Here is a 25,342-nt window from a genome sequence, read left to right as displayed (position 1 = left end):
CTGAGTGTGAAATTCCTATGTACTCAGTAGTTATCATGCTGTGCATTTTGAAACACTTTTCTTTAAAGCTCAGAGTGCTACATTTAACTTGATAACACCACTCCTCTGCTTATCTTAGTGTGGTGCATCGCATTTTAAGGGAAATTGGAGTACAGTTGGTATTGTTCAGTCTATATCTCAAGAGCAGTGGTGGACTTGGGATCACGAGTTGACTCTCTGGTTCTCAGCACTAGGTTCAACTTGTTAGCATATTTTGCCCATTGCCAATGTTTCTACCATATGTAGGTGTTCTGTGTAAGCTGTGACTCTACAGGAGAAGCTACTGTATGTCCTACTTGTGAGAATTAAATGAGACAATGTATATGAAAGTATCTCATGTAAAGCAGATGCTCCGAAAATGTTGTATTCTTTGAACGGGCCAAGCTAATGCTGAGTGGCAGCAGTGGGAACATCTAAAAATTAACTGTCACCTCCATGCTGCTCCTTCTCCTCAGCCCATCGAAGCAGGTGGTGATGGAAACTCAAGGAGGTCTGTTCTGTCCCAGTCGGGATGTGCTCTATGTTTGGGTAATGGGGGAGTAACACAAGTGGCACAAAAACTACCTGTTTCAATTCGGTGACCGCAAGGACTAATGGCTGTGCTAACAAGAACACAATTTATTCAGACTTGTCGGGTCAATGGACACATTCAGTTTTCTCATGCACAGCTTAGTTCTCTTCCTCCCTCTGGGTGAGCATTCCAAACAGGCGCTGGTTCGAGAAACCTCCAGATGACTGCAAGTCCTCCCTCCTCAGCTTGGGATACTCCTTCTGCGAGGGAGGGCCCCACAGGCTGCTTTCAGCCAGTCACCTTGTCTAATCACCTCTAGCCTCTCTTCTATATCCCTCGACCAATACAGTGGTTTTTGTTTTGTTTTGTTTTTTGTTTTTCAAATTCAAAGTATGTATACTATAAGTAGAATAAATCCTAAGAGGCTATGTGAAAATCCACTTCTATTAGTTCTGGATAACTGAAGGAAACAAGATCTTGAAGGGGTTAGAAAGAAAGAGAAGAGAAAGCAACTAGCATACAATTTAAAAGCAGACATTGTCTTTTCCTGTAAGGATGGACCTCAGTTTGGTCCCGGATGGACGATTCAGCTGTTCTGCTGGCAGCATTTTCGCAGGCAAGACTTGTGTGATTGGATTTATTTAGGGAAGAACACTCAGTGTTTCAGAGAGTAAAGCTGTTTCTAAAGTGCCTATGGCATTGCCCCTCTTAAAGACGGACTTTAATGTATTGCTCTAATACCAACACCAACTCAGTGTCAATGTATACTCTTCTATATAAACTTTTACTACCATATAGCTCTGGCCAGTGTGGCTTAATTGGTTGGAGCATTGTCCCGTATACCAAAAGGTCCTGGGTTCGATTTCCCGTCAGGGAACACAGTCAGGTTGAGGTTTTGATCCCTGGTCAGATGCATATAGGAGGCACCCATTGATGTTTCTCTCTCACATATTTTTCTCTCTCTCCCTCTCTCTCTCTATAATCAACTAAAAAACTAACAAACATATCCTTGGATGAGGATTTAAAAAATTTTTTTTTTTCAATCTACCATATAATCCTAGCCACCTACTAAGGTGCTAGTATAAGTAAAAGTTCTTAAAGGAGTTGACCTGAACAACCTTCAGGGTGTGGTAGGGAGACCAGACTGAGTTTAAGGAATGTTTATACTGCACTCAGACATGACTGAATGTGTTTGGGAGTCCAGTGGATTGTGGTCTACAATGATCTACTTAAATAAAGGAGACATTGATCTGGGTTATTTTTGGGTTGTAAATTTGAGAAATTAAGTTTTTTAAAGGGAATGGGAGGAGAATGTGATGACTGTTCCAGTTAATGTGAGCTTAGGCTTGACTGGATCAACTGCTCAAACAATGTCAGCAGGAATTTCCATGTCTTAACTGAGGGTTGTCTGTTGGCTTTATTCTTTGACACCAAGTTGATGGCAAGGTGGCTATCAGTCATGTTCAGAATTCTACCAGCTTTATACCTTGTGGAAAGAAATGGAAGGAGAATTCACTTTTCATCCATCAATTGAACAAGTTTTGGGATTGGATTTCTTTTGTTTGGTTCTCATCTCTCTCATTTTATTCCCTTGAAACTATTCTTCTCAAAATCACCAGACTATGATGACCATACAGCTCAGTTTTCCTGAGTTGCTTCATATTTATATCTGTTGTCTGGGCTCAACACTCTGTTGTTGTCATCCTCTAGGATGGCCCCCAATTATCCTGGCCTCCAGTTGTTCACACCCTCTCCCCCAAACTGAGTAGAGCTGGCATGTGCAACCATTTCAGCATGCTGTTAGGGAAGTGCTAAGGCCTCCATCAACAACTAGCCATGAGGTGAGCCACCTGAGAGGCAGAGCTTGTAGTCCCAGTCAAGCCTCCAGGTGACTGCGGCCCTTGCCAATATCTGACTGCCATCTCATGAGAAGTCCTGAACCAGAACTGTCCTGCAGAGCCATTCTCAAATTTTAGTCCCACATAAACTGTATGAGATAAGTAATGTCTATTGTTATGTTAAGCTATTAAGTTTGGGGGTAATTTCTTACCCAGCAATAGGTACTAATACACATCTCTTTCATTCTCAAAAATTTGGGAAGTAAAATGTTTATTCTATCAATAACCTTCATATTGATAACAGTAATCTTCAATTTTCAGCCAATCCTTAGACTCATCTTACTAATGTGTCCACAGAATTTGGTGCAGTTGATCTCTCCCTCTTCTTTGATATGCTTTCCTCACTGGGTCTTCAGGGTACCACTCCCACTGGCTGCTTCTGCTCAACCTCTTGCCATACTTTCATCCTTTCCTTGGTTCTGAATGTTGCAGGTCTCCAGGATCCTTTGGAAAAGGTCCTCAGATCTTTTATTTACTAACTAGAGGCCTGGTGCACTGATTCATGCACCAGTGGGGTCCCTCAGCCTGGCTTGTGAGGATCTGGCCGAAACAGGCTCTCTGATATCCCCTGAGGGGGTCCCAGATTGCAAGAGGGTGGTTCTTGGGTGACACACCCCAGAGTCAGGCTCCCTCGTCTCTGGTTCCGGGTGCGTCACCCAAGAACTGCAGCTGCCAAGTCACCTCAGCTTGGCAGTTCCTGTGTTGAGCATCTGCCCCCTGGTGGTCAGTGCACATCATGGCTACTGGTCAAATGTTTGGACGGTCACTAAGGCTTTTATATATATAGATGTTTAGTACCTAGTCGATCTCCCTTAGTCCCATTGATTTATATGATGAAGACCCCTCATTTTAAATCACTAGTTCAGACTCTTTTTTGCACTCTTATCTAATAGAATCAGTTGCCTCATCATACTCTTCACCAAATAGGTATCTTGAAATCAACACATCCATGGTTTTGATTTTATCCCACCAGGCTGATTCCCCCTCAGACTTTCCCACCCCAATTAAAGACAACTAACTCTATTCCTCATTTTACTCAGGTAAAAAGAAAAAAACACAACCTGGAGTAATTCTTTGTTCTCTTCCCTTCCACTTCACATCCAATATGGCAGCAATTCTCAGCCCAGCACATTCTCCAAACCCACTGCTATTATCCTCATCCCAGTTACCATCATCTTTCACCTGTATTGTTTCAATAGCCCCAACATTGTCTCCCTACTTCTCCTCTTGGCTCTTCTCAGTCTATTCCTTTGCACCCCAACCAGAGTGTGCTGATTCTGAAACCTGAGACTTGATCCTCACAATGGCTTCTTATCCAACTCAGAAGAAAATACGAAGTCCTTTCCTAGACCTATAAAGCTCTATGTGAAAAAAGAAGACTATGGGATCTGACTCCTCTACTCCCTGGTCTCATTTCCACCTCATTCACTCTGCTGTAATCACACTTGCTTCCTTTAGGGTTGCTGGAGATGTCGGCTGCAGTCCTCCTATCTCAGGGCTTTCCCACTTGTTGGTCCCTTTGCCTGGGGTGCTCTGCACATGGCCACCTCCTTCTGTCTCAGCTCAAAGGTCACCTTGTCAGAGTGGCCCTTGCTGACCATTCTGTATAAAGCAGTATTCCCAACATTACTATCTGTCTGTTTTTTTTTTAAATATATTTTATTGATTTTTTACAGAGAGGAAGGGAGAGGGATAGAGAGCTAGAAACATCGATGAGAGAGAAACATCCATCAGCTGCCTCCTGCACACACCCCACTGGGGATGTGCCCGCAACCAAGGTACATGCCCTTGACCGGAATCGAACCTGGGACCCTTGAGTCCTCAGGCCGATGCTCTATCCACAGAGCCAAACTGGCTAGGGCTATCTGTCTGTTTATATTATTTTGTTTTTCCTCTAAACAGTGGTTACCACCTCCTGACAGAGTTATAAGATATCAACAACATGGGTGTGGGCAACTTCTGCCACAATGGGACATAAAATCCTGGCTTCAGCATCCTCAGCCCATGCAGACCTCGGTGTGGTCCTCCACATCTTTGACAGGTGTACTGCCAGCCTGGGAGCAGTTTACAACTCAGAAGCTAGAGGTTCTAGCCAGACTATTGGTTGCTCTCAGCCTTGAAATTTTAGTTGATTCATTTCTGTGCTGTTGCCATTCCTGGTCTTGATGTCAATAGAAATAGGACTGTCCCACGTTCTTTCTTTAAACACTGAAGTTTTCTGGTGTTCACTGGGTTACTTGTTGACTCATGCTACAGGAAATCTGGAAATTGAAGATATGAGCAGATAATTAAGCCCCAACTCTCTCAAATAACTTCTTCCCCCTTCCCCTTATTTCCTTCTTAACTCTTTATTATCTACCATGTGCCAAGCACTATGTGGTACACTGGGACTAGAGTGATAAAATATATCAAATTTGCTTAACTTTTTTTATTGTTGCTAATCCTCACTGTAAGATATTTTTCCATTGATTTTTTTTTAAAGAGAGAGTGGAAGGGGGGTGGGGGAGAGAGAGAGAAACATTGATGTTAGAGAGACACACCGATTGGCTGCCTCCCAGATGTGCCCCAACTAGGGCTGGGGTGGAACCTGCAACCCAGGTACGTGCCCTTGACCAGGAATTAAACCCGTGACATACGGGCAGATACTCTAATCACTGAGCAACAACTGCCAGGGCTGTTTAGCATTTTTTAAATAAGTATTAACAAAAGGTGAACAATGATCCTTGCAAAAATACAAATTACTATTTTAGTTTAGACTCTGAAAAATCTCCCTGCTTTTATCCTGTATGTTGAAGGCTGGATTTTGTGATTAAGGAAGAGATATGAATGTCTAGGGAATAAGATCCTTAAAGAGGTTGCCATCCAGATGTTAGATAAAAGAGACTATGACTCATTCAAGCAGGAAGCTGGACTTTTGAAGGCCCAATCCAAGTCATGGTGCCTTTGAGGTTTGTCTGTTAGCATTCAAAACTTGGTATGTGTTATTGCATGTAAATATTATGCAACAATTTGAAAACGGACACCAGATTGAAAGACATAATAACAGTGTATTATACACTGGTCTCCACCTTTTGAGTAGAGGTTACCAGAGACCACACTGAGTGAACGACAGCCCACAGACCAGACTGTACATATGACTGTGCTAAATTCTGCTGCTATTTTCAGAGTTTGCTGCTTTTCAAAAACATTCCTTGGGGCCAACCAGGCAGCCATACTTTCCTGATCTATTTTCTGCAGTTGCTTCATTTACTGTTCTTTTTTCTTTACTGGCTGTTGCTTGATGTGGTATTTCTGTGCATCCTTATTAAGGCTTTCTGTGCCCACATTTTCTACTCTAAATCTGCATGTTTGGAGACCATTTTATATAACTTCCGTGCTTTTGATATTTTCTGGGTTCACCACAGACTCAGTAAATAATATACAGTGACTTCAAGCCAATATGTTTTCAATGGATTTCTAAGCTTCCTGCTTAGAACATCCTAACTGCTTACAAATATTTTTTTAATTGCTGGTCTATTTGCAGATGCATACGAAGTTCTATACAAAGAAGTAAGAGCATGCTGAGTTTAGGACTTTTTTTTTTTTTACTCAGAAACATAATGTGGATACACAGAGCTCTACTTTTCCCATTTTAATAATTGCATGGCTTTCCACTGTATGACTGTGCTATAATTTATTTCAACAAGCCCCCATTAACTGACATTTGAGTTGTTTTCTCTTTTTTATAATTTATATATAATGATACAATTAACATCCTGAGACATCTTTGCATACCTGAACAGATATGCCTATAAGATAAATTCCTAGCAGGGTAATTTTTGGCTCAAAGGCAACATACATTAAAGCTGATAGATATTACTAAAAATAATTCCTTTTTGTTGCCAACTCTGGGTATTAGCATTTTTGAAATTAATATTTTAATTATAGTTCACATTATATTACTCAGGTATACAATATAGTGATTAGACATTTATATACCTTATGAAGTGATCACCACAATAAGTCTAGTACCCATCTGACACCATACAGAGTTATTATATTATTGACTACTAGTGGCCCCTAATGTATTTATTTTTTGTCATTCAGTGTAACTTTATTTACTGTTTATTGCACATGATTTGAGGTCTTTAACCTTTTGCACTCGGATGTCGAGTGTGACTCCACACGGTTAGCATTAGAATAAAGGAATGGAGAAAAAAGCAAGCGAGTGCAAAGGGTTAATTTCTAACCACCAAAGATTCAAAGGACTATTTTTTCCATGAAGTTTAACATTAACATTAGTGAATTCATGTATTCATGTGTTTTTATTGTAAACATCTGAATTATTCACATTGTCATAGATCCTGAATTCATAAGCGTGGACCATGCACAGGCTGGCAGCAAGCCAGGAAGCCACTCTGCAAGCAAACAGATACTCTGCATAAGGAGAAAAGTCATAGCACAACATTTAATGTCCAACCTGAGTCACCTCAGAATGTTATATATATTGACTTCTTAATTCATATAGTATCGGGAACTCAACTGCTTGGTTGGTGACGGGGTTGACCTGGTTTCAGGAGGATTATTCCTGAAATAATTAAGGAAAGGGGGGCTCAATCTTTTCTTGGTTGCTTGCTCCTCCCCAGCACCTTCATCTTTCTTCTCATCCTCGGCTTCTTGGGCATCTTCTCCTTCACCTTCACCTCCTTCTTCCTCTGCATCCTCAAATTCTTCCTTGGCACCTTCTTCCTGTTCCTTTCTTTCCTCTTCCTCAGCCTCTTCCTTCTCCTTCTCCTCCTCTTCAGCTTCTCCTTCAGAAGGGGGTTCATCCTTAGCTTCCTCGGCTTTTGCAGCCTCAGTGGTCTCTTCCACCTCGATCTGTTCCTCCTGTACGAGGCTGGTATATTAAGAAGGGAAGGAGCAAGTGGACATCAAGTAGGAGCTGGTCTGTAAACCATGGTAGGCAGATCAACCAAAGACCTGGGAACTCTGGGAGTAGCTGCTGGCTATGCTTCCCACGCTGGTGAAACTGAGCCGGGTCTCCTCACCTTCCAAGAGTTTCCTGTAAGCTGCAATGTCAATGTCCAAAGCCATCTTCACATTGAGGAGGTCCTGGTATTCTTTTAAATATCGTGCCATTTCACTCTTTGTAGTTCTCAACTCATTTTCTAATTTGTTGATTGTGTCCTGCATAGCACTAACATCGGTGTTCTGCTTATCCTCCAGCTCTTGCAGCTGCTTTCCCAGCGCTTCATTCATGCCTCGGCTTGCTTCCATCTCCAGGGTCTTGGCCTTGAGCAGGTGGCAGCTCTCGGACACCTTCTCCTCGGTGGCACGCACCCCATAGGTGTTCTTGGCAGCACTCTCGGTCAGCACAGTGAAGCGGCTCTTGTACCATTCTTCGGCATTCTGCATGTTCTTGGCAGCCAGCTTCTCGTACTGGGTGCGGAGGTCAGACTTGGAGAACACGTCCATCTCCATGGAGATCTGAGCATACTGGATCTGCGCCTGCAGCTCGGTGATCTCCTCTTCGTGCACCTTCTTCAGAAAGGCGATTTTGTCCATCAGGCTGTGGATGCGCTTTTCCAGCTCAGCGCCTGCGAGAGCCGCCTCATCTGCACCTTTGCGCGCCTCCATCAGCCAGCCCTCTGCATCCTCATGGTTCAGCACCTCTTCCTGGTAGCATGCCTGCAGGTTGCTCACAGCCACTTAGGAGCCCCGGTGCCTCCTAATTGCCCACTGCCCTCTCCTCGCCAGGGATGGGCGCAGTGGGGCGGGGCACAGGCATCCCATTTTCATTAAAATGTTCAACCTGGGACTGCTCCACCGGTGTCCTCAGGCGGCCGAGGGGCAGACAGTGATGCCGGAGACCCTGGCCACCCCCGCCTACCCAGGTCCCCGATAGCCATCCAGACCCCGCGGGCGACATCAGATGCTGCCAGTGCTGCCTGCTTGGTCAGGATTGCCTCCTGGACCCCACGGGCGATGTCAGGCTCTGTCCATGCTGCCTGCCCAGTCCCAATTGCCACCTGTACCCCATGGGCAGCATCAGGTGCTGCCTGCTGGGACTGCCAGGTCCCGATCACCGCCTGGACTCTGCGGGGGGTTTCAGGTGCTGCCTGCTGGGCCTGCCCGGTCTGATCACCGCCTGGACCCCGCTGGCAGCTTCAGGCGCTGACCGCCGGGCCTGCCCAGTTCCGATCAACGCCTAGATTCCGCGCGGGGCCTCAGGCACTGCCTGCCAGGCCTGCCTGGTCCCGATGGCCGCCTGGACCCCACGGGCAGCGTCAGGCGCTGCCTGCTGGAACTGCCTGGTCCCGATCACTGCCTGGACCCCATGGGCAGCATTACGCGCTGCCTGCCAGGCCTGCCCGGTCCTGATTGCCACCTGAACTCCGCAAGGGGATCAGGCGCTGCCTGCCGGGCCTGCCTGGTCCCGATGGCCACCTGGACTCCAAGGGGGGCAACGGGTGCTGCAAGCCCAACCTGCCCAGTCCTGATTGCCACCTGGACTCCACGGGCAGCTTCAGGCGCTGACCACCGGGCCTGCATATGCAAATTTACCCGCCATCTTCGTTGGGTTTATTTGCATATTGCTCCTGATTGGCTGTGGGCGTAGCGGAGGTATGGTCAATTAGCATCTTTCTCTTTTATTAGTGTAGATATCCTAGTCTATTCTTGGGTATCAGCATTTTTTTATCTTTTCCAATTTGATGTGTCAAAAACCATATCACTGTTTAAATGTGCATTTATTTGATTAGTAAAGAGTCTGAATATCTTTTATACTAAATAGCATACATTTACTCACCATTTTTCTTTCATTTGAAAACTGCCCATTCATGAGCTTTGCTCCTCTTCTCATTCACTTATTTGAGTTCCTCATATAGTATAGAGAGAAACTCTACTTTGCCTCATGGTTGCAACTGTTTTCATATTGATCAATTTTTGATTACTGTGAAGTATTTTTCTATTTTACTTTATTATTATAATCACCCTCAATTGGCTTTCTGAGAAACCCTGTAAATTTTTGTAATAAAATTATGATAAAGACATTTATTTTAATCTATAATAATAAAAGTCTAATATGCTAATTAGACTGAACAAACTTCTGGATAACCTTCTGGATGACCTTCTGGACAACCAAGCTATGACACCCACTGGTGCCAGGCCAGCCAAGGTACGTGCGATGCAATTGGTCAGAGGCCCGGCCATCAACCCATGATCGCCCTGCAGAGGGAGGCCCAGGCCACTCACCAGGGGGCTGTGGCTGGTGGGCGGGGCCTCCTTCTTCGAGGGAAGCCCGGGTCCTGGGTGCCAGAGGGAAGCTGGTGCTGGCAGCCGGGGGAAGGAAGGCCTACCCTTGCACGAATTTCATGCATCTTCATGCATCAGGTCTCTAGTCCTACCTAATAATAGACAAATATGCAAATTGACCATACCTCTGACACACCCACAAGCCACGCCCACCATCCAATCAGAGCAAGTATGCAAATTAACCCAACCAAGGTGGCTACAGCCACAGAGAGCAAGGTTTCCTAGGTAACAGAGGTAGCCAAGCTTTCCACCTGCCCTTGCCAGGCCTAAGCCTCCACTCAAGCTACAAAGTTTCAATTACAGAAGGTAAACAAATTCAAACAGAAATAGCGGCAGAATGGAGCTTGAGAGAGCAGGCCAGGGTTGCCTCTGGCAACAGGGGAAGCAAAGCTTTCCACACACCCTGGCCAGGCTCACCCACTTAAGGCAACAAAGTTTCAATTATAACCCCAACAGAAATGGCTGCTGGCCGCGGGAGGGAGCCCCAGGCTTGGCTCCGCTCCAGGCTACAAAGTTTCAATTGTAGAAGGAAAATAAATTCCAGATACCAGGGCCTCTGCTTGGGTTGCCAGGGGGCGTGGCCAGCCTGCAAACCACCACAGGCCCCTTGCTCAGGCCACCCCATGCCCCAAGGGAACCCCACCCTGATCAGGGACACCCTTCAAGGCAAACCAGCTGGCCCCCACCCCTGTACCAGGCCTCTATCCTATCTAATAAAAGAGTAATATGCAGATTGATTATCACTGCAACACACAATATAGCTGCCCCCATGTGGTCAAAGATCCTGCCCCCATGTGGACACAAGATGGCCACCACAAGATGGCCAGCAGGAGAGGGCAGTTGGGAGGCACCCGGCCTGCAAGGGAGGGCAGTTGAGAAGGACCAGGCCTGCAAGGGAGGGCAGTTGGAGGTGATCAACCCTGCAGGAGAGGGCAGTTAAGGTAAGGTGACCAGATCGTCCCGCTTTTGGCGGGACAGTCCCAATTTTGGACTGTCCCGCCAAAAGCGGGACGATCTGGTCACCTTAAGTTAAGGGTGACCAGGCTGGCAGAGGAGGGAAGTTGGGGGCAAACAGGCTGGCAGTGGAGTGGTTAGCGGGTGATCAGGCTGGCAGGCAGAAGCAGTTAGGGGCAATCAGGAAGGCAGGCAGGCAAGCAGTTGGGAGCCAGCAGTCCTGGATTGTGAGAGGGCTGGATTGTGAGAGGGATGTCCGACTGCCCGTTTAGGCCCGATCCCACCGAGAGGGATCCCAGATTGGAGAGGGTACAGGCTGGGCTGAGGGACAACCCCCCTCTGTGCACGAATTTCGTGCACCGGGCCTCTAGTATTATAAAAACAAGCAGGAACCATTGTTTAAATATGCAAAGGCTATGGAAATGCCTGTAAGAATAAAACTTACATTTTCCCAGAAGATTCTGGAAGCCTGGAAATTCTCCAAGTCTTGCACTTCTAATGGGAATTTCAGGCATAGAGAGAGGCCTGTCTGCCTCACTCAGAATGCACCATCATCAGCTCCAGCAAGACTGGGATCATAGAAAGAATCTGGGCATTCAGACATTCTGGCTCATTCATCCATCATGTGGCCTGGTCTCCCAGAGCCACTTTCTCATCTACAAAGTGCACATGATTGTACCTGAGGTGTAGTGTAGGCCTACTGTGATTATTAAATTAGATACAATATGCAAAGTACCTATGCAGAGTGGATGCTCCAGAAATATTCATGTTCCCAACCCCAGGAGTTAAAGAAAAATTAAACCTATAATTTCTCAGCTGTGACAGGAACATTTAAAATGTAAGATCACCAACAAGTCAAATGTAGAGGTGCAGCATGCTTGAAAAAAAAACCTGCCAGATTCCTTTTCAATTGCCAAAACTTCTCACACACACACATATATTAAGATCTACTTGATTTTCTGGAATGAGGTCGAAGTGATATTCTCTGTGGTAACGCGCCTCTGTGCATCATTTAACTAGTTAGTGTTGGTGTGGACAGTGCTGTGTACCAGGAAAAGGGCATGCTGCACAGTGATTAGGGCCCATAAACCATGTGAGTGAAAAGAGTCCAGGAAGTGGGGCAGTGGGTCCGATAGGTCCCTTGTAGGTCCACTTTTTCCAGAAGTTTCTTAAATATTTTTCGGCAACAGTCTATGGGGGAGGGAAAGCAGCCCCTGATATGTTGATAGTATGTCTTGATAGCATCTGGTCAAGATGGCACTTCTATCTGTGGATTTCCTCCCTCAAAATCATAACTCTTGTCTAATCATGACAAAAGCATCAGGCAAATCCCAACTTAATTCTATAGATGTCTGGTCAGTACTCCTCAAACTGTCAAGATCATTAAAACTAAGGAAAGTCTGAGAAACTGTTGCAGCCCAGAGGAGCCTCAGGAGACATGGGGACTAAAGGTATGTGGAGTCCTGGATGGGATCCTGGGACAAAAAAAAAAAATAGACCTTAGGGAAAAACCAAGGAAGTTCAAATTAAATATGGACTTTAATTAATAACAATGTATCAATACCGATGCATTAATTGTAGCATGTGTATCATACTAATGTAAGATGTTCATAATAGGGGAACTAAGTATGAGGTATATGGGAATTCTCTGTATTGCTTTCACAATTTTTCTGCAAATATAAAGTTGTTCTAAAATAATAAATTTATTTTTTAAAAGACTCCCTAGATTACAGTTTATTCTACTTCGACATAGTACCCTAAAAAACAAAAATAAAACTTCCCCCAAATGCCAAGAAGGTTAAAGTCCCAGTTCACACATCAACATTTAATTTTCTCCAAATGCGCCTCAATACTCTCTCCATCTGGATTGCCCACTGCTTTTTGGGCCACTGTTAATGGGGGACACCAGGATGTTCAATAAATACTAACTGATACAATGCGATGAGTAAGTCTTCATTAGTGAATTCTGAAGAAACTAGAGTTCTTGCCATCAAATAAATCTATCCTGCAAGAAGCCCGCCCCCAGACAGCGACGGGGGCAACCCCGATGGCCAGCCTGCACATGTGCGTGCAGTCAGCTCTGCTCACATTCCCATTCACACGTGGCAACAAATCAGTCCGGGACATAGACTGCAAGATTCAAAAATCGCAGTTGTGTTTTAACAGTGGACATCACAACCCTTCTTTCCTTGTCTGAAAGTTTGTTTGGGTATTGATATGGTCTTAAATAGAACCAACGAGTTCAGGCAGAAATCACTGAACATTTTAAAACAAGCAAGCAAACAAACAAACAAAAGCACATCATCTCCCAGTCTCTCAGCTAAATAGAGTGCTAGGAATTTGCCAGCATTTTATTTAAATTAATGAACCGAATAATTTATCTGACTGAGTAAATGATGAATATAAATTTACATATTCACATGAATGCATATTCCCAGCCAATTTGGCATGTTATCCACCTATACACCCCAGAGTACTGTACTATTAGCAAGGCATGTGGAATATAGAAGAATATCAAGTTCATGTCTCATGCATGTGTGTGCATGCTAATGGATGTATGGATATGTTGGTGTGATGTTGGTTAATAAGGTTGAGCCAGAGGAAGGAAGGGGCAGGAATATCTTGTATTTAGTGGTCTTTCCAAATCAATTTTAAATGAAATTGTTGCTTAGTGTTTTCTTTACTGTTGATAATGAAAATAGTGGGGGTGATGGCGGAGTGCTGACTTTTCAGGTCCTGAGGATAGTAACAGAAGGAGCCCAGCAGGCCTGCCCACTCCTGTTGTTAATTAAAGTATTTTCACATTCTCCAGGGTGTAATGCACTCTGGGCACCAAGAGTCATGTGCAGTCTAATGATCACACATTCAAATAAAGACAGTGGGGGGCCACCGGGGAACAGATCGCTTCCCCCACCTCATTAAGGGCTGCAATGCTTTGCAAATGTCTGAGATGCTCCATTTCTTATGAATAATAAATACTAGCCAGGCTCCCAATTGCTCAGTGGCTCAAGGTACCGGGACCCCGACCTGCTTGGCTGAGACCTGCAGGAGGCAGGAAGTGGGGCTGACATTTGCAGCTCAGAGCTGTCTCCGTTGCATTCACTAAGTGATTCCTGCCAAGGCAGACTTCTTCCGACTGACTACACCCCTGTGTCCCAACTGCACTGTGATTCTTATTTGTTGGCCTAACAAGTCTGTCCGCAGATGAAAGGTGAAGAGCTTCACAAAGCTCATTGTGAGTTGTCAGGAAATGTGTCTTGAGGATCTCAAAGCCTCAGGGAAAAATACATCTTAAATACTGAGCAGCCTTTCAAATGGTTAAATTGTATATAAGTCTTCCCAATACTTACAATTTCAGTTGAAAGAAAGCAGGGACAATTTTACTTTATGGAGATATACAGTAAAAAAAAAAATCAATGTAGGAACCAGATAACAAAAATAATGCCAGGATTTTGACACTCTCGGGTGTTTTAGAAGAGTTTACTCCTATTTCAGTTAGGATAAAACAAACAAAAACATAAATTAACAAAAACAACTAACATTTTATTGTATTGTGGACAAAAGGGGCCGCATGCTAACCTGACAAGCTCAGGAGAGGCCTGCATGGCGGTCTTGCAAACTCAGAGACCTAAAGTAACCACAAAGGATGGTCTGAAATTAAACTTTAACTAAAAGCAGTTATGGTGGGCAGTTACATCCTAGGCCGGTATCTTCACTGACAAGGTCAACCTTTACCTTAACTGAGCCTGTCTTTTTGCATCTATAATAACATACCCTTGAAATGTCTGAGTAACTTGTAACTTCCCTTTTTCTGGACCCCTTGGGGCACAACCTAATGTGCTGGGCGCCAGGACAGATACCACAAATCCCTTCATTGTTATCATATTAATTATTCCTGCACCCACCTGAGTATGTGTCTATCATTTTACTTTAATCCAATCCCAGGGGTTTCCCCGCTTTGCTTTCTCCCACCTCTCTAGTCTATCATCAACTGATTTCATGTAACCCACCTACGTCCCTTCCTTTGATTGCAATGTATAAATACAGATGTAATCCGCCATTCTCCGGAGCATTATTTCAATCTGTTGAAGTTCTGCTTCCCAGCATTGTAGACAGTTTGGCTCAAATAAAATCACAAAAATTCTTTACAGGTTTGAATGTTTTTATGTTAACATTACATTTCCCAAAGAGCTATATATGTATGTAAACCCCATTTAATCCTCACGACAGCCTATAACGATAGACGGTTATTAGTTCTAATTGCATTGTGGATGAAAGAGTTCATATATTACACCTGACAAGCACAGGGGAGGCCTGCATGGCGGGCCCTACACACAGAGACTGAAAGTAACCAATAGGATGGTCTCAACATAAAAATTCCTAACTAAAAGCCTGTTACTGCAGCTAGTCACATTCTTAAGCCTGTAGGTTCCCTGACAAAGGTCAAGCATTATCTCAAGTGAGCCTGTCTATTGTCTTATGGCATCTAAGATAACGTATCTTTGAGATGTCAGAGTAACCCCTTTTCCAGACCCCGCAGGCCCCAACCGCTGCACCAGAGGACAAGCCCACAGAACCCCCTCAATGTTATCTTGTTCTGAGAATACCATCTCTATGTGCTACAAATGTTAATTATTATCTACCCTGTACTCACTGACGTAAAAGAAGTATGTGTCCCTCTTTTACTCTTCCCTGTGTTGCTTTCTGCTGCCTCCCTAATCTACCACCTGTGGCTTTCATGTAATCCCCTTACATCTCCTCCTTTGATTATTATGTACAAAATAAATAGTAAAGATGCCTTTCTTGAGAACATTTTCTCAATTCATGTGGATTTTGCTCCCGGAAATTGTCATCATTTTGGCTTAAAAAAATTCATAATGCAGATTGGTGCAGTCACTGTGGAGAACAGTATGGAGTTTCCTCAAAAAACTAAAAATGGAGCTCCCATTTGACCCAGTGATTCCACTTCTAAGAATATATTCCAAGAAACCAGAAACACCAATCAGAAAGGATATATGCACCCCTATGTTCACAGCAGCACAATTTACCATAGCTAAGATTTGAAAACAGCCTAAGTGCCCATCAGCAGATGAGTGGATTAAAAAACTGTGGTACATCTACACAATGAAATACTACGATGCGGTAAAAAAGAAGGAATTCTTACCATTTGCAACTGCATGGATGGAACTGGAGAGCATTATGCTAAGCAAAATAAGCCAGTCAGAGTGAGATAAATATCACATGATCTCACTCATTTATGGAATATAATGAACAACATAAACTGATGAACAAAAACAGATCCAGAGACAGAGAAGCATCGATCAGATACTCAAACCTCAGAGGGAAGGTAGGGGAGGGTGGGGGTAAGGGGGAGAGATCAACCAAAGGACTTGTATGCATGCATATAAGCCCAACAAATGGACACAGACATCAGGGGGGTGAGGGCATGAGTGTGTGGGGGGGTGGGGGTGGGGGGTCAATGAGGATATAAGGACATATATGTAATACCTTAATCTAAAAAGAAAAAAATTAAATTCATTCACTTAAAATAAATTAAGACATCTCTAAAAAAAAAAAAAACAACTCATAAAAATTTTCTACAGGTTTGGATGTTTTATTAGGTCGACAGTATAAACAATAAAATTGAGGCTCAGAAGGTTAAAGAACTGACCCCAGATCACAGAGTTTATGCAGGTTATCCTCAAATTCAGATCTTCTGACTCTAAGAATGTTTGACATGATAACTGTGCTTCATGCTGGGTAGAGAGTTACATGTTTCAGCCTTTCGCTTCAGTGAATATCCACCCTGCATCTTCGCTTTGTAAATAACTGTCTTATAGCTGTGGCATATAAAACCGTAACTTTCTTTTGACATATATTGTTGTAAACTGCCCCTTGTGAAATAGCTTGGCTGCTCTATGCTAAAAGTTTAAGTTAGAAAAATACCAAATTTTGCTGAGCCATTCACTTACCAATAGCTTCCATTGAATTAATTAATAAAGTTGAGGTGGTCATAGTGATATCACATTCCTTAATATATGGAAGATGCATCAGATACTCACGATCAAGAAAATGGAGACCGGGGGAAGAGGAAAAGAGATTCTTATGTTCCGGCTCCCCCACTTCCTCCTCCCCAAACTGGTATGGTTGATTATTGTGATCGTTATATTTTGTATTTGTGTAATTTTGTTGTGTGTGCAAAAAATAACTTTTATGGTCGGCGATGTTATTTAAACTTCACAAAAACCATAATGAGTAAGGAGATAATATCCTCAATTAAGGATGAAGAAGCTGAGTCATAGTTTGCACATGAAAAAATCTTAGTTCTTTCTCCCTTCCCTGTACGTGAACTGTTGTGTCCAGGGGCATACACAGCGGCAGAGGAACAGCTTTTAATTCAGCACTTCTGACTCCCAGTCTCACCCTTTTTTACCAACACAATCTTCTCATTCATGGCTGGGCAGAGACTCCCCGAAATAGCTTCACACCCTAATTGCACAAAACATTCGTTTATAATACTCATCTGGGCAAAGCAGATGCAAAAAATATTGTACTTGTTTGTTGGTAGGGCAGTGACCTCAGTGTATCCCTGCCCTCACTACCCCCTGTTAGAGTTGCCATAGAAAATATAGAATGCCCAGCTAAATCTAAATAAGTTTTTATGTATAAGTATGTCCATGCCATATTTGGGATATACTTACACTAAACAATTATTTGTTGTTTATCCGAATTTTATTTTTTATTTTTTTTATTTTTTTAAAGAGAGGGAAAGACAGAGAGAAATATTAATGTGAGAGAAACACTTCGATTGGTTGCCTCCTGCATGCTCCCTGATCAGGGCCTGGGCCAGGGAGGAGCCTGAAACTGAGGTACACGCCCTTGACTGGAATCGAACCCGGGACCCTTCGGTCTGCAGGCTGACGCTCTATCCACCGAGACAAACCGGCTAGGGTGTTTATATGAATTTCAAATTTAACTGGCTTTCCTATATTTTTATTTGCTAAATTGGGCAATCCTACTCCATGGGGGTCTGGGCTCTGCCTGCCCCCTGGGCTACTTTGGACACTGGTGTCCATTCTCCTACATCTTTCAGAAAGATGGTGGGCAGGGCATCACAGGACAATGGCTCTCCTGGGGTCGGTCACAGGCACTATGCGAACGAAGAAAGGGGTTTCAGTGTAGGCCACCTGATTCTGACATTGGCATTTCGCTCCATGAAGCCTCCTCAGGGAAGCAAGGTGGTGAGGACACTGGGTCTGAACTCCTGTCTCCAGTTTCAAAATCTTATTCCTACTCAGATCATAATGTCCAAGCAACTGCTATTGCTATGGGAAAATACTTTAACCCTTGGGTATCTGATTGCATTCTGTATTCAAATAATGACTTCATCCAAACAATGTTAAGGCATAAACAGCTTCAATGTAGAACTTAATACATGAGTAGAATTTCCTAAAAATGAGAATAAAATTAAAGCAGGTAAAAATAACACAAAAGGTCAGTGATGATCAGTAATAACCAGTTAACAATAAGATTAACAAGATGAAGGTCTAGAGTTTTATAATAGGCAAGTAAAGACACGTTTACACTTATAATAGATTTTTGTGTCCTTTGCACCATTTTAAACTAGATTTAGACTGTTTATCTTTTTTATTGGAGGTAAATATGTAAACAGCTTAAATGAAAACCTTGTGAGAGCAGATTTCTTGACTGTTCCCACTCTTTAGTATGAATTGTACCACAACTAGCATTTGTTGCCAGTATTAACAAATTTATCATCTATAACTCTTTATACAATGCCTAAGGCTTTGCAAAACTGAATTTGAATGGTCAGAAGGTATGGATGAATATAACCCCAAATCACTTTAGAGAGTTTGTAGCCTGGAAAAATATCCATGTAAAAATTTGAATACTGCCCAACTGCTCAACTAAGTGAGAGTAAATCCTCCTCACAGGTCCATTTCCAGTAGAGAGCGAGTAGAGAGTGTGTGCGCACACGCTGGGGGAACCGAACCGGAACGCAAAGGCTGTGCAGTCAGTGGCTCCGCTGAGCACAGGCTGCACTGCATGCTGGTCGGCTGACCTTGAGCCTGTTGCCTGACCTGCCCATGGTCCCGCTTCCTCTTCCAAGCGGGAATAAGAAATGCATTTGCAGTTTTGAAGTTACTGTGAAGATGAAATGAATTATCATTTACAAAGGGCTTAAGAGCGTCTTACACATAGTAACTGATATGCAAATGTACCTAAGAATTGGTATATATGTATTTGTTAATTAAATAAAAGATGCACATATATATGTGTCTATATTTTTTTCAAATTAATTTTTTTAATGAAACCTGGTTTCATTAAAAGCCAAGGTCCTGTTTAAAAGCACTAGGGGCGATCTCAAAGCAACCAGGACTCACAGTCACAGTTTTGCTGGGAGATATACAAGCGATTGCTCTGACTCTTGCAAAACCCAGGCACCAGCACCAATACCTGCCTACCCACCGCGAGAATCAGCAGCTTGAGGTGGTCCTACATGTAGGTAGATGGCTTTCTTAGCAAACCTCTTACCAATGATGGCAGAACAGGGCTAAGAGTCCCCTCCCAAATGCTTGGCTGACTTCTTTACAGAGAGCTTGGGAGGACAGTTTTGAATCTGTCCGTTAACCAGACTGAGCACTTACAGCATTTAGGTATCAACGCGCCTCGGGTTAGCGGCATGCCCTCAGCTGGTGGGCTGAAGTTCCAGGCGGGGCTGAGGAAGCGTACACTGCACCAGGTGTGCTGGATTCTCACACGACCAGTCTTTGCCCACTTTACAGGCCTCCGCCTTCGTCCCCCTGCCTCTCTGCCTCTCTTGAGCATGAGTGGGCTTTGGTGTACTCCTCCTCATTTCCCCTTCTCTCCCAGGTAGATGGCCCCCCCCCTGCCCCCCCCCCCCCATGCTGTACCCAACCCTGCACCTGCTCCCCTGTGAGGACAACTTCAGGAATTTGCTTTGCAGGATTTCACTTTCTTGTCAGGGACTTGATTGTGCTCCTCTGCCAGGGAAAACGCCTGTTGACAGCATTTGGGGAAATCCCCTGGGTTACAGCCACCTCTGCACCCATTTTCTTAGGACAGATGGTATTTTGTGACAGCTGACAGATTTACCAAGACCTTCTGATTCTAGGAAAAAGATTCAAGTGAAGGCGGAAAGCTTCCTAGGGAGGGGAACCTCACAGGTTTCAGTTCTCCCTTCATTCAACTGCAGATTGCCTGTGCTCGCTGCCAGCCGCCCCTCCCGTGCCCCATCCATTTTTGCACACATGCTCTGGGGGAAAGGTCTGTGCAAAAAGGTCAATGGCGTTATTTTATTGGGAGTAATTTTCTTTCATCGTGGTTACTGTACATTTCCACTTCGACCACTTGATTTGCTGCTTTCAAGATGGATCCTAGCAGTTTTTACCTTCTGGAAATGTGTGGCCCACTTCATCTCCATTTTAATGTGTGTGTGTGTGTGTGTGTGTGTGTGTGTGTGTGTGTTTTGCCCCAAGTGACAAGATATTTGTCCCAGATATCTTTCAGTTTTCAGCCTATCTAAAGTAGTATATTAGAGATCACAGTCATCTCTCATCTAACTATTCTTCCAGGATAAAAGACAGTAACCCTATTATTACAGGGTTCAGGGACCATGTGACATTGCCTCTTCTCTCTTAAGCCATATATGATTAGACCAGAGGTGGACAACTGTCCTAAGGTGCTTCTATGCATGTCATAGTGAACTTCAGTCCTGCCACAAACGTCTGAGGGGGACCAAGCAGATGGGTCTGGGGTATCAGGAGCACTGGATCAACAGCGATCAACAGCAGGGCCTGCCAGGTAATGTACCCTTGGGACCTGGGAATGCTATTTGGAAGCATTTGTGGGGCAGGTCAGTGGAGAAAACTGGTGAGACGGAAACAAAGGAAAACATAGGTCAAGGAGAGCGTGTGGCCCCTGAGAGACCATGGAGGGAAGAGGCTCAGTCTCTGATGTTTCCATTCCAGGCAGCATGAGGCCAGGGTATAGTGTCATTCCCATCCATGCAATCATCTGATAGACCTTTAAAATAAGTGTTCCTCTTATGTGACCTGATGTCTTTTTACAATCAATGTTCCCAAGAGCATGTTCTCTAGGACTAACAGCACTAGTTTATTCTAGTATCTACCCTCTCCCTGTTCTTGTGTAAAAGAACCCTGATTCTTAACTAGCCCACTGATACTTAGCATATAGACTGACTTTCCCATTTTCCCTTGTAGCTACCAGTGGTCAGGTGATTCTGTACTGGAAAAACAAAGGCATCCTATATAATAAAACCCTAATATGCAAATCTACCAAACAGCAGAACAAACAGTTGCTATGATGTGCACTAACCACCAGGGGGAAGACACTCAATGCAGGAGCTGGCCCCTGATGGTCAGTGCGCTCCCACAGGGGAAGCGCCACTCAGCCAGAAGCCATGCTCATGGATGGCAAGTGCAGCAGCGGTGGCGGGAGCCTCTCCCACCTCTGCGGCAGCACTAAGGACCGGGCGGGGGAGCGGACCTAAGCCTGCAGGCAGACATCCCCCAAGGGGTCCAGGACTGAGAGAAGGTGCAGGCCGGGCTGAGGGACCCTCCCCCCCAGTGCATGAATGTCATGCACCAGGCCTCTAGTTCTATTATATAACCACAAAAGTGCAAATCCTAAAATCAGGAAACTAATATTAATACAATTCTATCATCTAATGTACAGACCTTATTGCAGTTCTGCCAATTGTCTCAATAACATGTTCTACAACAAAAGAAAATCCCGAATTAATCATTACATACAGTTGTCTGTCTGGTTAGTCTCCACTATTATTATTATTATTATTAGTAGTAGTAGTAGTAGTACTTTAGTCTGGAATGCTTGTCCTCAGGCTTTGCTTGATTTTTGTGACTCACATTTTTACAGATGGGGCCAGGTGCTTTGTAGAATGTCTTTCCATTTGAGTATGTGTTTGTTTGATGTTTCCTCACTGTGAGGTTCAGGCTGTGCATTTTGGCAGCAATACTTCCAAAGTGCTGTTGTGTTCCGGTACCGCCTATCAGAAGGCATAGGGTTTTGATTTGTTTCATTACTGAACTTATTGGTCTCTTGGTTAAGGAGGTGTCTGCCAGATGTCTCCACTATAAAGTTACTATTTGTCCATGTTTATTGTGTTAGAGCTGCTGCTCATGGGGGGCTTGTCTGTGCAGCTGTCCCTTGTTTGATGACCGACAGATAATAACGAAATGGACATGCAAGGATAGTTTGCTCTGTAAGGCTCAGTGAGATCGTTTTGATGAGATGGTTGAGCAACCATTTAAAGACCTTGCTACTTTGTGAAATATACCTTCTTAATGCAGGGCTGGCGAAAATAAAACAAGAAGAGGCCAACAGACTCTCACTAAACAGCTCTTTATTTTTACAGAAACTACTGTGAGCTAACTGTATACTAAATGAATGCAACATACACATGTCAAAATAGAAGAGAAGCAATTATGAGAGGATGCTTCAATAATCCACAGGATCAAAATTACTAATATGGACTGTACCCACTTTTTTAGTTTCAACCATCCAGGGGACACTTGATGGGAATTTACCTGGAGTACATGTGGCTGCAGAAATACTTGAGGATTAATGCTATGTTCAGTAACGAATTATTACTTTTAAAGTTCTGAGCCTGTCACATCTGATCCTTTAAAGACCCAAATCCCATAAGGATGAATAAAGTTCATATTTATTAAATTCTTGATTCCTAAAAAATAAGTAACTTCTGTGTTTAAAACAAGCAGCACCCACATAGATGGCTTTGCTCAGTGGATAGAGTGTCTGCCTACAGACTGAAGGATCCTGGGTTCAATTCCGGTCAAGGGTGTGCACCTCAGTTGCGGCTCGATCCCATGTGAGAGAAACACATGAATGTTTTTCTCTCTGTCTTTCCCCCTCCCTTCTACTCTCTCTAAAAAAAGCAATGAAAAAATATCCTCAGGTGAGGATTAACAAAAAATGAAAAAATAAAACGAGTAGCAGCCATGTAGAAAGCAGTGTCCAGAGGTAATTTGTTTTTAAAGTCTTTATCTAAGTCAGGGCAGAGATAGAAGCCTATGAGAAATATTAGTCCATCCATAATCCAGCCGGTTTGACTCCTGTGGTAGAGCATGAGGTGCAAGGATGACAGCATCTGGCAATCCTACCCAGCAGGCCTCCTCCTGCATTGCGCTGCACAGCTCCTTTAGTAGTGGGCATCAATGTTTACAGTAGCCAGTTATTGGGAGATGAGAAGTTAAACGTTCAGTAAATATGAAATTCACAAATTTCATAAACCTAACTGATGCAAATGCAAAAAAGTGCATTGTCAGAAACAATGGAGTGGTGTAACCCTAATGTAGCAATAACTGGGCAAGAACAGTGACTGTCTGCACACACTTTGGGTTAGAATGAGGTAAGTTTTGAGCCATTTTGAGAATATATGTATCTACCACCATCAAAAATGTATTTCCTTGGAGTGATTTTAACAAATTAATATAGACTCTTGGTCAGTATCTTTGGAAAGATATGCTACGCTGTCCAATGTATTCTTTATTCCTTTACAGTCCTTTCAACATCAGAACGATTTTTTAAATTACCACTCCCCAACCAGGGCCAGGGATCGAGTTGCAACCGAGGTACATGCCCTTGACCGGAATCAAATCCAGGACCCTTCAGTCTGCCGGCCAATGCTCTATCCACTGAGCAATTATTTTTTATAGTTATTGAATGGAAAACGCAGCCTAAGGATTAATTAGATACTCTCATACACTGCTGGTCAAGGTCAGATTTACTACAAATGTTTTTAGATGACTACTTAAAAATATGAAATAATAGCCTTCAAAATTTTCATGTTTATTGAGGCTACATTTCTGCTTCTCAAACTCTGTTTTAAGAAGAAAAGGATTCTAATCATTATTGCTACTACTCAACATTGTTCTGAAGGTTCTGGAAATACAATACAAGAAAAATATGGGTTTTAAATACTTGGAAAAAGAGAGGAGAACTTTGGGGTTTTTTTGTTTGTTTTTTTGGCAGATGGTAAGGCAGTATATTTTTGAAATATAAGAAAACTAATTGAAAAATAATTTGAACTAATGAAAGAATTAGCAGAGTGATCACTTATTAGAACAATTTCCAAAGAATTAGTATATTTTTATAACCAATAACCAATTGACCTTATAAAGAGAAATAATAATTTATGGTAAGAATAAAGACTATGAAACCTGAGAAATAAAGTTTATAAGAAATTAAAACAGAAGGATAGATCATGTTTATTTAAGGGAAGACTCAGTGTTTTAAAGATAGCTATTATTTCAAAGTCAATATATAAACAATGCAATTTCAATTAACATAACACCAGGACATTGCGTGGAAATTGGTGATTATACTTAAAGAATTATCTGGGAGAGTAAATGGGCAAGAATAGCTATGATGATTTTAAAAGAATAGAACAAGTACAATGAGAACCCTGTGTGTGTGTGTGTGTGTGTGTGTGTGTGTGTGTGTGTGTGGTGTATACTAGTATATACAGTATTCTATAGTAATTCAACTGCGGTTGTGGCATGAGATGATATTAATAGATCAATGGAAAAGAACATTGGATAGAGCCACAGTCTTGTGTCTATATGGAAATTTGATGTATGAGAACAGTGTCACTTTAAATCAGCAGACTGAGAACAAATTCAACAAATTATATTAAGATACTTGGTTATCCATTTGATGAAAAAAAATAAATTTTCTATCTCACACCATACCTAAAGTAAACTTCAGATTCAAATTCCTAAATGTTAAAAACAATATTATAAGTTTTTAGAGAATTTTTTGTTGGTAATTGAAGTAGGGAAGGTCTTTAAAACAAAACACGAATGATTTGCAGACATGAACTCATAAAAATAAATATTTCCTCTATTAAAAAACATTTAAACAGTTAAATGACAAATTAGAATTACATGAAAATATTTGCAACATCTGCAACAGTAAAGAAATGAATAACTATAATAAATAAAGAGTTTCACTAATTCATAAGTAAAATACAAATAACCAATAATACATGGACAAAGAATATAAACATATAATTCACAGAGATCCAATTATTTAATTAAACACATTAAAATTTTCCCAGCTTCATTAGTGTTAAGGGAAATTAAAACAATGAGATTTGATTTTTTATAAAAGTAAGTATGATTAAATATCAAGTTATGTTTGATAATATGTTCTGATGAAACTGGGGAAACCAGTATCCTCTTACAACGTGGGTTGCAATGTAAACCAGTGTGGCTATTTTCATGGGAATTTTGGCAATATCTATTAAAATGTGAAATATCCATTTTCTGTGTCCCTGCAGTTTCTTTTTTTAGTATCCCTGCCAGAAAAAAATTGCTTTATGAGGTAATTTTAATCACTCAACAATTGTTGTTTATGTAGGGGGATTCATTCTAATTTTAGAAACATGAGTGTGCAAAAAAACAACAACAAACTTCTCTATTACAGAGCTCCTGAGCCCTTAATTTCTATAAATGTAATAAAACAATACAGTTAATTTAAATTTAGCTGGAGGGTAAACAAATTGAAGTGGGGCTCAGGTGAAGGAAAAGAGTGGGAGAGGTCA

The 25,342-nt window shown here is 42.7% G+C and overlaps 1 pseudogene across 1 annotated transcript; it reads right to left on the bottom strand.

The window, feature by feature from the left end:
- Nucleotides 1-5,694: 5,694 nt before the first annotated feature.
- Nucleotides 5,695-8,336, bottom strand: LOC307102744 (neurofilament light polypeptide-like; annotated as a pseudogene). The gene is made up of 3 exons: nucleotides 8,318-8,336; nucleotides 6,995-8,135; nucleotides 5,695-5,788 (listed from the first exon to the last, which is right to left on the bottom strand). The product of its transcript is annotated as a neurofilament light polypeptide-like (transcript).
- Nucleotides 8,337-25,342: the final 17,006 nt, after the last annotated feature.

Source organism: Cnephaeus nilssonii, assembly GCF_951640355.1.
Source record: "Cnephaeus nilssonii genome assembly, chromosome: 7".
Lineage (NCBI taxonomy): Eukaryota > Metazoa > Chordata > Mammalia > Chiroptera > Vespertilionidae > Cnephaeus > Cnephaeus nilssonii.
The sequence above is the reverse complement of the archived record's forward strand: the minus strand, read 5'-3'. Positions and strand labels throughout refer to the sequence as shown.